General features: G+C 38.2%; 1 protein-coding gene across 1 annotated transcript in view; it reads right to left on the bottom strand.

Moving 5' to 3' along the window:
• The window catches only part of FBXL18 (F-box and leucine rich repeat protein 18), a 166,448-nt gene that overhangs the window by 29,739 nt on the left and 120,162 nt on the right, over positions 1-16,547 (bottom strand). Inside the window, exon 6 of the mRNA XM_051999925.1 lies at positions 9,337-9,393. The gene's annotated coding sequence lies outside the window, so the exon portion shown is untranslated. The remainder of the gene's footprint in view (positions 1-9,336; positions 9,394-16,547) is intronic.

Here is a 16,547-nt window from a genome sequence, read left to right as displayed (position 1 = left end):
AGGAGGTCTGTTTGGCGGGAATACAAAGTATGTAAAAGAGAATACTGTCTAATAAATCTGGAAAGGTAGAAGGAAAACAGATTGTGAAGGACTTTAAAAGACAAACAGAGAAATTTGTATTTTTAGCCTCAAGTTAGGAATGTGCTTCTTCAGCATGGTCAGACTTGTGTTTTGAGAATATCACTTTGGGGGAGCTAGGTGGTGCAGTGGATAGAGTATCAGCCCTGGAGTCAGGAGGGTCTGAGTTCAAATATAGCCTCAGACACTAGCACTGAACAAGTCATTTAACCCCAGTTGCCTCAAAAAAAATATTACTTTGCCATCTTTGTAGAAGATGAATTGATAAGGAGAAAGACTGGGGGCAGAAAAAACAATTAGGAGATGCTTGTAATAACCTTAGCAAAAAAGGTAATGGGGGCTTGATTTAGGGAGTTTTTCCCATCCTAGAACAATTGGGGTATTAGATTCTGAGACAGAATGGTACAACAAATAGAGGGTTGGACTCTGAGCCAGGGAGACCTGAGTTCAAATTTTGACTCAAGTACTTAATAATTGTGAAACCTTGGTTAATTTGACCCTACATATATCACTGTGCTTTTATTAAGCACCTACCAATTCTGGGCACCATATTAAGCTCTAATACCAAAAAAGGCAAAAACCTGACTCTGTTCTCAAGTAGGTCACCATTTACTGGGGGAAAATGATCTGCAAATAACTATATATAAAATATTCAGAGAATAAATTGGAGATAATCCCAGAGGGAAGATGGGAGCATTAAGAAGCTTTGGGAAAGCTTTTTGTAGAAATTGGGGTTTTAGTTAGGGACTTGAAGGAAGCTAGTGTAAATAAGAGGCAAAAGAGAGGAGATAGAGTGTTCTACTATGGAAGACAACCAGTAAGAATGCCCAATAAAAGAGAGATTAGAAATTTCCTGTGTTATTTTAGCAAGGTGTATCTCTCAGAAAGGAGCCAGAAAGGAGCAACTGAGTGGTACAGTGGATAGAGCACTGGCTCAAGAGAAGGTAGGATCTGAGTCCAAATCTACCCTTAGATACTTACGAGCTGTGTGACCCTGGGAAGTCACTTAACTCTAAGTGTTTCAAGTGAGAAAAAAAAAAGTATCCAGTATATGTGACTGGCTCCATGGGAAGAGCCCCAAACTGAGTGATCTGCTGCTAATCTTTCATCTCCATTATTTTTCTATCTTAATACAAGGTCTAAATGAGGTAGCCAAGAGCATCCTGGGTAAAGGTCTGGAGTTGGAGGTAGAAGGACTTGCCTCAGATGTTTACTAGCTATATCACCCTGAACTTAATTTCTCTCAGCTATGGTATCTTCATCTGTAAAATGGGAATAAGAATAGCATCTGTCTCACAGGGATATTTTAAGAATTAGATAAGCTGTGGCTTCTTACTCTTCTTCTTATAGTTGTTGTTATTGTTGTTTTGAAGCAGCTGTTGCTACTTGATACTGGCATCTTGATGACAGGAAACAGCCCTGGAGAGAGAGTCAGAAATTCTGAATTCTTGTCTCTACTCAGTTTCTAAGATACTACAGGACCTGAGCAGATCACTCCTAGTGTTCAGATTCAGGTTCTGCCTCAGTCCAATAAGAAAGTTAGATCAGAGGAATCAACTGATACTCATTTATTAAATGCCTACTGTGTGCTAGGAACCACACAGGTGGCTAAGGACACAAAAACAAAAATAAAAATGTCTGCATTCAAGGAGCTGACATTCTATGAGGGGAGACAACAATAGATGATCTCTAAGGACCTTTCCACATAAGCTTCCAAAGGCTCAGCTTGACGGAAAGCAAAGCCAGACAGAGGATTTAAACTGAAATAGGACATTTTCTTTTGGAGGAGGTGATAATATCAGGTCAGAGTACCAATCTATTCTGAAAACACAAAGGATCTTGGGAAGGAAGGAAGGACACAGAGAGAAAGGAGAAAAAAAGAGAGACAAAGACAGAGGCAGAGAGAAAGAAAAGAAGAAGGAGGAGGAGGAGGAAAAGAAAGAAGAGGAGGAATAGGAAAAAGAAGAGAAGGAGGAGGAAGGAGACAGGGACAAGACACAGACAGAGAGACAAAGAGAAAAAGAGAGGGAAGAAGGGAGAAAGAAAGAAAAAATGAGAGAGGAAAAAAAGACCTTTGTATCCAAAACAACAATTTATTCTATGACTACATGTAGGAAAAGGAAACCAGCCGGCATGTCTCCCAGCCAGAGAGCCACAGCAGAGACAAGGGTGATTAAGCTCGGGCTGTGCTGTATGTTAGCAGTTGTCAACCTCTTTTCTGTGAGTGGGCAGGATGGTGGGAATGGGGAGGGGTGGGCGGGAAGCGGGGTGGTTAGCAATCAGCCAGACTTAAAAACCAGACAAAACCATTTCCACATGCCAATAAAACACTGAAAGTGAACAATTTTCTGGAACTGTTTGGGGGCCTCACTGCTGCACTTAAAACAAAACAGAAGGGTTGAAAAACATAGCCTACGATGGCCCAGGCTCAGGATATAATCTACTGGGCTTTGCTGAAGCCGCAGCTCAGTGGACCTGGCCTGAGAGGCTGAGCCTGGGGGGACTTCGGGGGGAAGGAGCCTGAGAAGAGGGAGCAGGGGAGGATCCTGGCTCACCTGAGCCTCCAAGCCTTTCCCCAGTAACCACGCTGGCCCGGCTTGGCTCGGCATCCACCCGCCCACCCGCATCCGCAGCCTCCTCTGGAAAAGCATTCACCAAGGGCAGCCAGGGAGAAACTGTGTCCCATCAGTGCCGGGAGCTGAGCTGCTATCCAATTTGTTTCACATGTCTTCAGCCAACTACGAACTTGAAAAGAGCTGAAAAATAGCCCACAAGCTAAAAGCTCTCTTGCACAGGTTTAAAAGAGATTTCTTTCCAGCAGGCATCATTCTGGCGTATCCAAGGCCTTATCTTTCCCTTCCAGGGAGAGTCTTTGCTCATCTTACTTACTTACTTTCTTTTTTAAACAAACTGAGAAACAGGTGGGACTGTTTCTAGTTTGGCTGGAGTTTGTTTGGGGGGCTTAGTGCTGATGATAAGGAAGCGACAGCTGCCTTGACAGCACGGCCTGGTTTGGAGATACTGGGGCTGTATTGACCTTGGCAAGTGAGGCGTTACGGGGTGGTACAGTTTCTCACACTGGAGCATCTTAACTGGGAGCATACTTTCTGCAAAGAAAACATTTTGATATTTTACGAATGAATCCACTGTTGCGGAGGTGGGAGATTTTGGCCTGCAAAGACTCCTGGGCCCATATAAACTGTTCGTTGCTGTATCCTGAGAAGGAGCAGCTGGGTCTGTAGATATGCTTCCAAAAACTTTTTTCAGATCTTTTCTGTGAGTATGAGTGCTTCTTGTTTTTCCCCAGAAACATTCTCTTTCATGATTCTGCGTCTGAAATATACTCTCACTCCTACCTCCTAAAATCCTTAACTTTTCCTCAGGGTCAACCATCTCTTACATAAGGCCTCTCCCAATTTCCCTAGCTGTTAGCGCCTTTCCCTAATAACTTTGGATTTATTTGGATATATTTATGAAAGCTATGTGCCCCAATGGATTGGTTAAATGTATAGATATGGCTTACAGGTAGCATGAGTAGATCTTTTTGGAATATGACGAGCCCTCTCCTAGGGAGACTGTGACTCCTGTTTTAAGGGCAGGAATAAGAGAATAGCTGGACACTTATTCCTTCCTTAGCCTATCTCTAAGAGACACTGGGATAGAATTATATCTCATCCCCCCCCCCAATATCATTGGTCTAGGAGAATGATTGGTTCAGATTGGAGAATGGCTTATGTTCTTATAAATTTGAATCAATTCTCTATATATTTTAAAAATGAGGCCTTTTTCAGAATCCTTGGATGTAAAATTTTTTCCCAGTCTACTGCTTCCCTTTTAATCTGTCTGCACTGGTTTTGTTTGTACAAAACCTTTTTTACTTAATATAATCAAAATTATCCATTAAATGAGCTCTTTCAATGTCAGAGAAATGAGAGCTCAGCTCAAACCAAGAGACAGTCCCTGATCTTACCCAAAGAGAAGTTAGTTCTCTCCCCAAAGTTTCTAGGAAGGTAAGCTGGGAATCAAGAGCATGATAAGAAATCAGCTTTGCCCACATCTGCAGCTTCCAAAGTCTTTTCTCTATTCCCAGTCTCCTCTATGTATGAGCCTTTCATATGTACTCAGCCAATCTGTAATCTCACCTTCCATATGCAGCTGTATACACAGTGCTGCAGGCTTGGTTGCAAACCCAGGTTCTGTTCACTTGGTTCTCTCCTCTGTAGAATGTGAACTCCCTGAGGACAGGCCAGTACTTTTGTCGTTGGATACCTGTGACTTAGCACAATCCCTGGCACAATTAGTAAATGCTCATTGAATGAATGAAAAAAAGGCTATTGAGAAATACTTTATATGTGGGAAATATAAGCGTAGACAAAGTCTGTGTGGGCCCAACATGTGAATTAGTTCTTCCTCTTCAAAATCATATTAATTTCTCTTCCCTGGGTTGACTTCCTAGGGCATCAGAGAAGAAATAGAAGCAAAATATTTATTGAAACCATCAACATTTGAATGCAAATTCCAGGCTGAAAATTTTTGCAAAGGCTTGAGGTTTGCATTGAGTGGCCATCCGTATCGTAAGGAAAACTGATTTCCATTTATGCTACTCTCATGTAATTTATCCCAAGCGTATAGACAGGAACAGGAGGAGAACAGAGAACAGGCATTTGCAAGTCTTCTAGGTGGAAATCACTGAGGGTTTGTTGATCTGCTCTGTGCCTCCCTCGAATAAAAACTCAATACAAGGATGCTGCATTATAATTTGTACTGAACTGTGTAAACTGGCCAGATGTCACGAGTGTTTTAATAAATATCTTATCAGTGGCTGTTATTGCTCAGTTGCTAATAAGCACTACAAATGCTCTGCATTTTGTTGGCTAAATCCTGAGAAAGTGCTTTACTTGCTAGGTCATCTTGAAAAAAGTCCTGTGGCTTCCGTTTTCTCATTTGCCAAATTATAGGACTCTGTTACTTTCTACATCTAACATTTTGTGATAACAAAATAGGGTGCTACAGTCAGTACATCTCAAAGGTAGGATCTGAACTCAAGTCTTCCAGATTTTGAGACAATTCTTCTATTATTTTTAATAGTGCCTTATATTATCAAAAATCCTTCATTCTGGAGCAAACTGACATACTAAATTTCACTATCATGAAAAATAAAATATATTAGTATAGAATGACCAGAAGAGTTAAAATGAGAGATTCTAAGAATTAAAAAAAAAATTTACAATGGCAACATCCCACCCATTGAGTTGTGCCTCAAACTAATCTGTCTCAAACTAGTTGGATGCCTTAAAAATGCTGGGGTTTTTTCTTGCTTCTTACAGCTAAACAATCCTGCTGTCAGTCACAAAAAAAGGAGTTGTTGATTTCTAAAAAAAAAATTTAGCTTATATATATATATATATACATTCTTTTTATATATTTCCATATAAGTTATGCTAGGAGAGAAAAGTTAGAACAAAAGGGGAAAACCATGAGGAAAAAAAAACAGAAAAAAAAGGTGAAAATAGATGCTTTGATCTGCATTCAGTCTCTGTAGTTCTCTCTCTGGATGCAGATAGCATTTTCCATCCAAAGTTTCTTAGAATTTCCTGGATCATTGCATTGCTGAAAAGAGCCAATTCTATCATAATTGATCATCACACAGTCTTCTTGTGGCTGTGTACAATGTTTTCCTGGTTCTGCTCACTTCACTCATCAGCAAGATCAGTTTTTAACTAAGTTTTAGTTCTATTTCTAATTTTGCGATCATGGACAAGTCATTTCACTGCTCTAGTTCTTGGTTTTCTCATCAATAAAATCGGAATAACATTTGCACTACATACTTTTTAGGATTGGTGTGAGGCTTAAATGGAATGATAAGCATAACATGCTTTGTAAATTGTAAAGTCCATATAAATGTGCTGGGTTTTGGCAAGTCAATTCAGGTTAAGAGAGTCTTTTGGAATTGTCTTAGATCATTGTATTACTGAGAAGAGCAAAATTTATCAAAGTTCATTATCACATAATATTGCTGTTTCTGTTTATAATGTTCTGATTCTGCTCCCTTCAACTCAGGATCAGTTCATATAAGTCCAGGTTTTTCTGAAATCTGCCTGCTCATCATTTCTTATAGCAAAACAATATTTCATTACATTTTATATACCACAATTTGTTCAGCCATTCTCCAACTGATGGGCACCAAATCTGCTATAAACTTTTTTTGTACATGAAATCACCCCATTCTTGACAGAAAGGTGTTGAATTTAAGATGGAGATGTTAACATACATTCATGGACATGGATAATGGGGGAATTTGTTTTGCTTGTCTAGACATAATTGTTATAAGTATTTGGTTTTCTTTTTTTTTTCTTTTAAATTGGGTGATATAGGACAGAGGAAAAATAATGTTTTCAATATAAAATTTTAATTAATTTTTTAAAACTTAATTTAAAATTTTAAAATTTAAAATTAAAAACTGAGAATCTATTCACCATCATCATCACCACCCTTTTTGCTATCTATGCAAAGCAATACTTGCCTATCTCATCTAATTAATAAAAATGATAAGAACACTCTACTTGGATTTTAAGCACATAAGGCACATATTGACACAGCTCTCAGTTATCACACACAAACTGAAGTGAAAAAACGGGGTATCATATTGACTCACAAGAAAGACTATGGAGCATACATATAAAGAACATTCTACTTGGAGCCAAGGAATCAAAGGATCATCGATTTTTAAAGCAAGAAGGGACTGTGAAGGACTTCTATATCAGACTTTTCCCTTTTTAGATGAAGGGACTAAGCTTAGAAGGGTTCCAATGAACTTGAATTGGAATCCCAGCTCTCCTCCTCCTTAGCTTTGCGACCTGGAGCAAATTAGCTCCCCGACCTGTGCCTCTGGTTCCCTCCTTTATACAATGGGGAGGGGGAAGTTTAGAATTAAATGTTTTCCATGTTTAAAAGGCTAGCACATATTTAATCTATATCAGCTTGCTGTCTTGGGAAGAAGGGAAGTTAGGGAGGGAGAAAGAAAAAGTTAGAACACAAAGACTTACAAAAATGAATGCTGAAAATTTTCTTACAAGTATTTAGAAAAAGAAAATACCATTGAAAAAGAAAAAGAAAAAAAATAACTAAGTGATCTCTAAGAAACTTCTCCCACTTTAAATACTATGATTACAAAATATTATTACATCCCGAAAATGTTAGTGCAATTTTAAGCTTCAATATAAACTAAAACTTTTAAAAATTGAGATCTTTCAGTTTCATAGTAATGAAAATTCTGCATGTCAGCATTTTATAATAGAAAGTTTCCATTTTAATTTTCAGTAGCTTAAAATTGCACTAATACTTTTGGGATACCTTTAATTGCTAATATATTATGTAATGATACATATAACATATTATACATTATTTAATATGATATACACATATATAAAAACATATAAACATTATCTCATTTTATCCTCTGATGCAGACTATTCAGATAAGTTCCTTCATTTAGAGATAGGAGACATTTATGTAGAAACTAGCAGAATAATTACTGAATACTCATGCATACAGGTTTGATTCCAAAGGAATTCTATCAACCCCTCTGTTTAGCTTCATTTGCTCTCCTCATGATTAGAATATTCCAAAGTGACTGAATTCTAGTCTTGTAGGTTGGAACTTCCAGATCTCCTGGACTCCTCGGTTTAAATAAATCAAAACAAAACAAAAAACTTCATAGCTCCCCAATGTCTTTAAATCATCTAGAATCTGTTCACAAAGTCATGGAATTGCCATAAGCAGAGCTAATTACTTGTGTTTCAGCTGTGTAAGTGTGTGTGTTCACTACAAACACTTTTGCACATGTGAGTCCTTTTCCCTTTTTTATGATTTCTTTGGGATACAGAGCCAGGAAAGACACTGCTGGATCAAAGGGCAAGCACAGTTTGATGATTCTTTGAGTGTAATTGCAAATTGCTCTCCAAAATGGTTAGATCAAGGGCAAGGGGGGGGGGCAGTAGATAGAGCACCACCCCCTGAAGTCAGGAGGACCTGAGTTCAAATCTAATCTCACACACTTACTACCTCCTAGCTGTGTGACCCTGGGCAAGTCACTTAACCCCAATTGCCTCGGCAAAAACAAAACAAAACAAAAAAAGAGAATGGTTGGATCCGTTCAAAACTCCACCAAAAATGTATCAGCATCCCAGTTTTCCCTCATCCCCTCCAACATTTATCCATATCTTTTCCTGTCATTTTAGCAATCTGAAAGGTGTGAATTCTCAATTTGCATTGAAATCTAAAATTTAACAACTATATTCCCATGAGGTAGGTGGAACTATTAAAACCCCCATTTTAAAGAAAGGAAAACTGAGATTCAGAAAATTAACTGACTTGCCCAAGCTCATATAGTTAGTAAATGGTAGAGCCAAGACTTGGACTTCATTCCTTGGACTCCAAATTTGACTTCAACTCTTTCCATTAACCAATCTGAGTCACTAGATTTAAATCTGATAGGAATCATTTAGGTGAGGGGTGTCAAACAATTAGCCCATTTGGTTGCATGAGATTGACAATATTCCTGAGTACAGTCCAAGCCCAGATTAAAATGAAAGCGGGAAACACTTAATAAATAAAAATGCAATAAAACATAGATAATGCTAACACATGGTTTTCTAAGTCAAAATGAGCCTGCAGGAATCCTTATATGGTTTAATGATTCACTTCCTATTTGAGTTTGATATCAGGATCTAGGACAATCCCTCCATTTTATAGAGGAATAAAGTGAGTGCCACCAAGAGGGTGTGATTCACCCAGCTCATATAGATTTAAGAAGCAAAATTGAAATTTGAACCCAGGTCTTCTAATACAAATGAATTTTTTTCCCTGACTGCCATCATTCTAGAACTGAGAAGTTTTCCTATACTCGTGAATATTCATTAGTCACTCTGTATATCTCCATCTGCATGTCCTCTCCCACTAACCTATATCAGAGGACAAAAAGAACTAGTTATCCTTTCCACATCATGGTTTACCCCATTGCACTTTTGATTTTGATACGTCGGCATCATTTGCAAGTAAATGGGAATTTGGGGGGAGTTTTGTGAAAACCACAGTCAACACTTAAAGGCCAGCAAATGACACAGAAAAAAAGTTTGAAAACTCAGAAATGCATAAAATATATGTATAGTATTGCATAATATTGACATATCTTATCTTTTAATATCATAATAATTTAGAGTTTTTCCCTGGTACAAAGAGAGAACCAAAAATTTTTACCTGGATTTTCCAGATCTTGGATGCCAAACTCCTAACCCCAATATGCAGAAGGGTTAACTGTAATGTAAACAAAGCATAATTACTTCAGTATCTTCACCAAAGAAACCCCATGGACTCTTTGTAGTCACAGTCGGACATAATTAAATAACAACAATACAGAGAGTAGGAACTAGACTGTGATTTTATTGGTATGGAAAAGAGCTAGATGAGGAAACTTCCTCTACCAATGGACCTTGGCTGCATCCTTGATACTTGACCTCTATGTGATAGAAACAAGACCAAAGACTCAGAATCAAATTTCTTCCTCTCCCTTATCATCAATATCTCTGGATCTCAGTTTTCTCCTTTATAAAATTAGCAGCAGCAGCAGTAGTAGTATAGTAGGAGTAGCAGTGGTGGTGGTAGTAGCAGTAGTAGTAGTAGTAGTAGTAGTAGTAGTAGTAGTAGTAGTAGTAGTAGTAATAGTAATAGTAGTGGTGGGAGGAGGAGGAAGAAGAGGAAAGGAGGAAGAGGAAGAGGAGGAGTGATAGGACTACTGCTAGTAATAGTAGCAACAGTAGTAAAGTAATGGTAGTAGTAGTGGGAGGAGGAGGAGGAAGAAGAGGAGAAAGAAGAGAAGAAGAGGAGTGATAGGACTACTACTAGTAGTAGTAGTAGTAGTGGTAGGAGGAGGAAGAAGAAGAGGAGGAGGAAGAGGAAAAGGATGAGTGATAGGATTACTGCTAGTAATAGTAGCAGTAATAGTAGTAGTAGTAATGGTAATAGTAATGGTAGGAGGAAGAGGAGGAAGAAAAGGAGGAGGAAGAAGAAGAGGAGTGATAGGACTATTACTAGTAGTAGTAGCAGCAGTAGTAGTAGTAATGGTAGTAATAGTGGGAGGAGGAGGAAGAGGAGGAGTGATAGGACTACTAGTAGTAGTAGTAGCAGTAGTAGTAGTACTTGTAATATTAATAACAATAAAATTTAAATAGCACTTACTATATGCTAATACTTTATCTCATTTGATCCTCACAAGAACTCTAAGAGGAAGGTGCTATTGTCCCTATTTTATAGATAAGGAAACGGAGGTAAAATAAATAACTTTCCTAGGATCACACAGCTGGAAAGTATCTGAGGCCAAATTTGAATCTGAGTCTTCCTGGTTTCCTGCCCAGCATTCTATCTCCTGCATCATTGCTAATTGGGCATGGTGGCCCATGCCTGTAATCTCAGATACTGGAGAGGCTGAGCTGGAGGATCTCTGAAACCAAATGAGATATGCCATCAGGATGTCAGCACTAAGTTCATCTTTTTCTTTCTTTTTCCTTCACCAAGTTAATTATCAATATATTAAGTTCCTGCAGGTGGGGGACCAACAAGTTGCCTTAGGAAGGGCAAAGTGGCCAGTAGTAGGATTAGGCTCATGATTAGACCAATATCTTCAGTCTGAGAAAGTGGGGAGATCTTGTCTTAAAAAAAAAAAAAAAGACAAGAAAGATAAGAAATGAGAAAAATGTCACGACTATGAGGTTAGTCAGGTACTGAGGCTGGGAACCCACACCATCAACTTGTCCACCAACATTGAAGTTTACTGCCCTCTTTCTCCCCAAATCCCTCCCCACTAATCCAGTGCCTATCTCCTAGCAGCTGGCTGTCCTGATTCCTTATTCTGTGTGCAACGAATGTATTTATCTGCCTGGAATATAGAAGGAATGTTATGTCTACCTTGCATGGCAGCTTCAGGCAACATAAAAGAGGGTAACACTATATGACAGGGAGAAAAATTAAATGCCATCTGAGAAAATTCCCTTCATCAGGAGAAAAGCTGTTGGCCTTTTGGGAATTGTTGGACTCTTAAGGGGGAGCTCATGGCTGCTCATTGTACTCTGGAAAAAAAGACATCTTACATATTTATAAGATGCATTTATGTCCTTTTCACTCACCAGAAAGCTAGTTTTTATTTGTCCTCCTCTCCCCCACTCCCATCCCCCAACTAGGAGACGGAAGATAAGGAAAAATGAGAACATTATGTCCACTGAATAAACCTTTTCCCCAAGAACATACATGCATCAGGACCACGGTGAGCTCAGCCCATCCATCCTCCTGAACAGAACACATTAAGGGTTCTCCCCTGAAGAAACACTGAAGAAGTTAAAATAAACTGCAGTGAAAATGGGGGGGAAAGCTGAGGTTTAGAGCTATGTGGAAGCTGGCTTGTTTGGTGATCTTAGGTCAACCACTTAAAGCCTTTTTGGCCTCAGTTTCTCCATTTGCAGGGCAAAGCCACTTATACTTGAGCATACTTTGATTGCTCCAGGGGAAAGGGCAGTACAAATGTAGAAGGCTGTTATTATTGTTTATTACTGTTATTAGTTTCCCCTTATGAAAGGATTTTAAATACTGGTGCTGACTTTCTCCTCTACTTTTAAAATAATAGAAATAATAATACAGATTGAAGGGAAAATTGGCTTGATTCTGGGAGGATGATTTGTCTAAAAGGGCTCATGGAACATGGGCACAAAAGTGGCTCGAGCTTCCCCTTGAAGGGAAGATAGGCTGTATTAATGCAAGATGGTGTCCTAGAGAGAGGCACTAGGTTTGGAATCAGACACTTTGGGTTTATAGCCAAGCTTTACTATTTTCCTTTGGATAGAATATTAGCTCCTTAAGGGCTGAAACTGTTTTACTTTTGTCTTTGTCTCCTTATTAAATACATAAGAGGTGTTTAATAAACATTTGTTAAAGGGCTTTGTTTTTCTTCCGTTTTTTCTTTTTTTTCCTCTTCTTTTTTATTTTTAATATATATTGCTTTATGAATCATGTTGGGAGAGAAAAATCAGAGCAAAGAGAAAATTCTTCCTTTTTTTCAATGGAAGGGAGGTAAGAGGGAGAGAAGATGAATTTTCATTCATTTAAAATTTTAATTTAATTTTAAAAAATTGATGTAGAATGAAGTAGGCAGAACCAGAAAAATTTATACAACCCTAACATTATAAAGGCAAATAACTTCAAAAGACTTAAGATCTCTGATCGATGCAAAGACCAATTACAATTCCAAAAGGCTAATGAGAAAGCATGTTGCCCATCTCCCAACAGAAACAGAAAGGGGAAGAGAATAAATAAGCACTGGCAATATATGCTAAGTTTTCCCCTCCTCCCCAAATATCTCATTTGAGAGGTGGTAAACTCCAGCTGCAGAGTGAGTTGCATATTTTCAGATGCAGCCAGGGTGGTAAATTGTTGTTTGACAATACAATTTGTGACCACAAGTTCAGTTCCATCATGTCTGACTCTTCATGACCCCACTTGGGATTTTCTTGGCAGAGATAGTGGAGTGGTCCTACTCCAGCTTATTTTATAGCTAGGAAACAGCAAACAGGATTGTTTGCTAAGTGACTTATTCAGGTGCACACAGCTAGTGTCGTGTCTGAGAACAGATTTGAACTCAGGAAGAGGAATCTTCCTGATTCCAAACTCAGTGCACCATCTAGCTGCCCTATAAACAATCAAATAAATGCCTGTTGATTAACTGATTGTTTGATTGACTCTTAGCAAGTCTTAATCTCTCTCTCAAATCCTTCATCTGTAGAGATTAGTTCCAGTTCAAAACCCATGACCCTAAAAGATTTGAAAATGCCCCTGAACTGTCATTTTCGAGGGAGAAGAATCAACTGTCTTTTTTTAAAAAAGCTATTAAACATACATATAAATATGTGAGTAGAATACATTTTGTTTTGACCGAACAGATACTTCTGAACTAGCTAAACTTCCTCTAGCCCCCACCCCAAAACTCATCCTTGAAGAGTCCAGCAAAACCTCCCACTAGTGTGAATGTGACTGATCACACTTGTTACCTTCTACTTTTGCAGCCAACTGATTGTTAACAGAACAGAAAGATGTATGCTTCAACTTTGGCAGCATGGTACTAAAATTGTCCACAGTATTTGAACTGCTTGCTTTTTAGTGCTGTTTTTATTTATGTTGTTGTAGCCATTGTGTATACTGTTCTTTTGGCTCGGCTTTCTGCATTCTGCATCACTCCACATAAGTTTTCCCCTCACTCCTCTGAATTCTTCATTTGTGTCATTCCTCAGGGCAGTAATATTCCCTTACATTCACACACCGCAGCTTGTTCAATCGTTGCCCAATCGCTGGGCATGCATTTTGTTCCTAGCTTTTTGTCATTACAAATAACACTACTATGAACATTTTTGTACACATGGGCATTTTCTTGCTATCATTAACCTCCTTAGGGTATGATCCCAGGAGTAGTTCTCTAGGCTAAAGGGTATGAAGAATTTAGAAACTTTTCTTGCATAATTTCAAGTGATTTCCCAGAACATTTGGAATAATTCATACTAACAGATACTATGAGTCACCTCTAATGGATCAGCATTCCTTTCTCCCTCCCAGCTTCTCCAACAATGAATTTTTTCATCCTTTTATTTATCAACTTTGCTAATTTAGTGAGTCTAGAGTAATAACCTCAGACTTGTTCTAATTCTCATTTCTTTTAATATCAGTGATTCTAAAGAATTTTTCAGTATTTTTTAAAATAGTAGACCAGGAATCAGAAGGTTTGAATTCAAATGCTGCCTCAAACATTTTACTAGCTGTGTGATTCTGGGCAAGTCATTTAAATTCTGTCTGCCTTATTTTCCTCATCTATAAAATAGTGATAATAATAGCAACTACCTTGTAGGGTTGTTGAGAAAATCAAATGAGATAACACCTATAAAGGGCTTTATAAATCTAAAAAAGCTATATAAATGCTAGTTATTATTATTATTTATTATTACAAAGTACCATATAGTACCTATCCATTTTCCTACATATCATCTTTCCCCTGAACTCCTTAGACCGAATTAGCCAGAGGCAGAATTATGAAATAAGTATTTCTTTCCCAACTCTCTTTGTGTTCTCCTCTTTCCCCTCACAGCTCCTTCCTAGTAGAATCTTTTTCCCTTCTAGGCTTCCAACCTTCTTACACTGACCCAAATTGGCCCTTTACTGTGGCACTCAAACTCCCTACAAGATTTTCTGTTTTGGGCTTTCTCTCTCTTTAAATATACCATCAAAACTCACCTTTGAGAGACAGCACAGTGTAGTGGAGAGCTTGAATAAATTAAAAACTATGACAGTTTTGAGGAAATCTCAGGACACAAACTATATACATCAATACTTCAAAACAGTAATAATTTCATTGGTGTGCCTCTCATTGGCACAAATCATAATTCCTCCACATCTTTGTAGGTGATTTTTCAGGGGTTTCTATGGTCAAAAATAATGACCTTGTTGCCAAACTATAATAAGCTTGATCACACTTAGCTAAGCTGGTCCCCAGATAATAGCCACACAGCTTCTTCAGTCTGTTGCTAGTCTTGAACTTGGTAATACCTGATTAGGGATAGTCTAGTCACTGTTTAACTATAGGCTCTCAAAAAAAAAAAAACAAACCCACCACACATTTTTAAGTTTTCTCCATCACTTTCTCAAATTTAGAAATCAACAAAACAATGTCAGCCCTGATTTTTTTTTTTACCAATTTCTGAAGTGAAGGGCTCATATTGAAAATTTATTAATGGGCTCTCAAGGTACACTCCTGAACCTTCCAAATAAACTTGGAGAACCCCCAAAATGCTCCCATGTTACAATGAAGCACCAAATGGAGCAGGACATACAGCTCTGCGGGGTACAGGTAAATACCCAGATTCATCACTTAATTCAGCTTAACACACTAATCAGTGCTGTAGAGGTCTTTGCTTTGTTTCCTTTCCCAGTCTCATCAGTCCAAGCAAGTATCCCCATTATCCCAGGATTCCTTGGTTTCTTAGGAGACAAGGTGTTTTCTGTCGGATTTCTTTAGGCAGCTCCATGACATTTTGAGAATTATTGTTCCTTGGTCTTTCATTCAAAGAAATCTTCCTAAAATAGTCCTTTCTTTCCTGATACAAGGCCCTCATTCAGAACTCCACTGCTGTTTCTCATTCTCTCCTGCTCTACAGCCCTGCTAACAACTCTCGAAGTTTTGGTCCTCCCAGCTCCTTTCAATAGTTCCTCTTTTCTTTCTTTAAAAAAAAAATGTTTTTGAAGCTTTTTATTTTCAAAACACATGCATAGATAGTTTTCAACATTCACTCTTGCAAAACCTTGTGTTCCAAATTTTTTCTTCCTCCTTCTCCCCACCCCATCTCTTAGTCAGCAATATATGTTAGTCATGTGTAATTTTTCTATACATATTTTCACAATTATCATGCTGCACAAGAAAAATCAGATTGAAAAGGAAAAAAATGAGAAAAAACAAAATGTAAGCAAACAACAATAAAATAATGAAAATACTATGCTGTGATTTATATTCAGTTCCCACAATCCTCTCTCGGGGTACAGATGACTCTCTCCATCACAAGACCATTGGAACTGATCTGAATCACCTTGCTGTTGAAAAGATCAGAATTGATCATTATATAATCTTATTGTCATGTATAATGATCTCCTGGTTCTGCTCACTTCACTTCATATCAGTTCATGTAAGTCTCTCCAGGCCTCTCTGAAATCATCTTGCTGGTCATTTCTTACAGAACAATAATATTCCATAACATTCATATACCACAATTTTACCCAGCCATTCTCCAACTGATGGGCATCTGCTGTTTCCAGTTCCTTGCTACTACAAAGGGCTGAATAGCTCCTCCTTTCCAAGTAACTCAGTTTATGTATCTGAGGATCCCCCTCATACACACTTAATAGAAACATTAGAATATCTAAATTTCACATTTACTTTATGAATTTGCTCCCATCTCAGTTAGTAGATATATTTGCTCCCATATATTTGGAATAAGAAGTTGTCCATCCCCAAAGGCCTCACTTGCTGGTCACCTTAACCACCATTATCAATACTTCCATTTGGCTGCCAGAATCTCCTCCTCCTCACTCTTTGTATTCCCTCAGAATAAATCTAGATTTTCATGTGAAAAAATATTTTTAATCATGATTGCTTAGAGAAATTCAACTTTAGACAGCTCTGAGATACCATTACTCATCTCTCAGATTGGCTAAGATGACAGAAAAAGATAATGTCGACTGTTGGAGGCGAAAACTGGGACACTGATACATTGTTGGTGGAATTGTGAATGCATCCAGCCATTCTGGAGAGCAGTTTGAAACTATGCTCAAGGAACTATAAAACTATGCATATCCTGTGACCTAGCAATGTCTCTACTGGGTCTATATCC

The sequence above is a fragment of the Antechinus flavipes genome, chromosome 1 (assembly GCF_016432865.1).
Source record: "Antechinus flavipes isolate AdamAnt ecotype Samford, QLD, Australia chromosome 1, AdamAnt_v2, whole genome shotgun sequence".
Lineage (NCBI taxonomy): Eukaryota > Metazoa > Chordata > Mammalia > Dasyuromorphia > Dasyuridae > Antechinus > Antechinus flavipes.
This window is presented reverse-complemented; position numbering and strand designations above follow the sequence as displayed.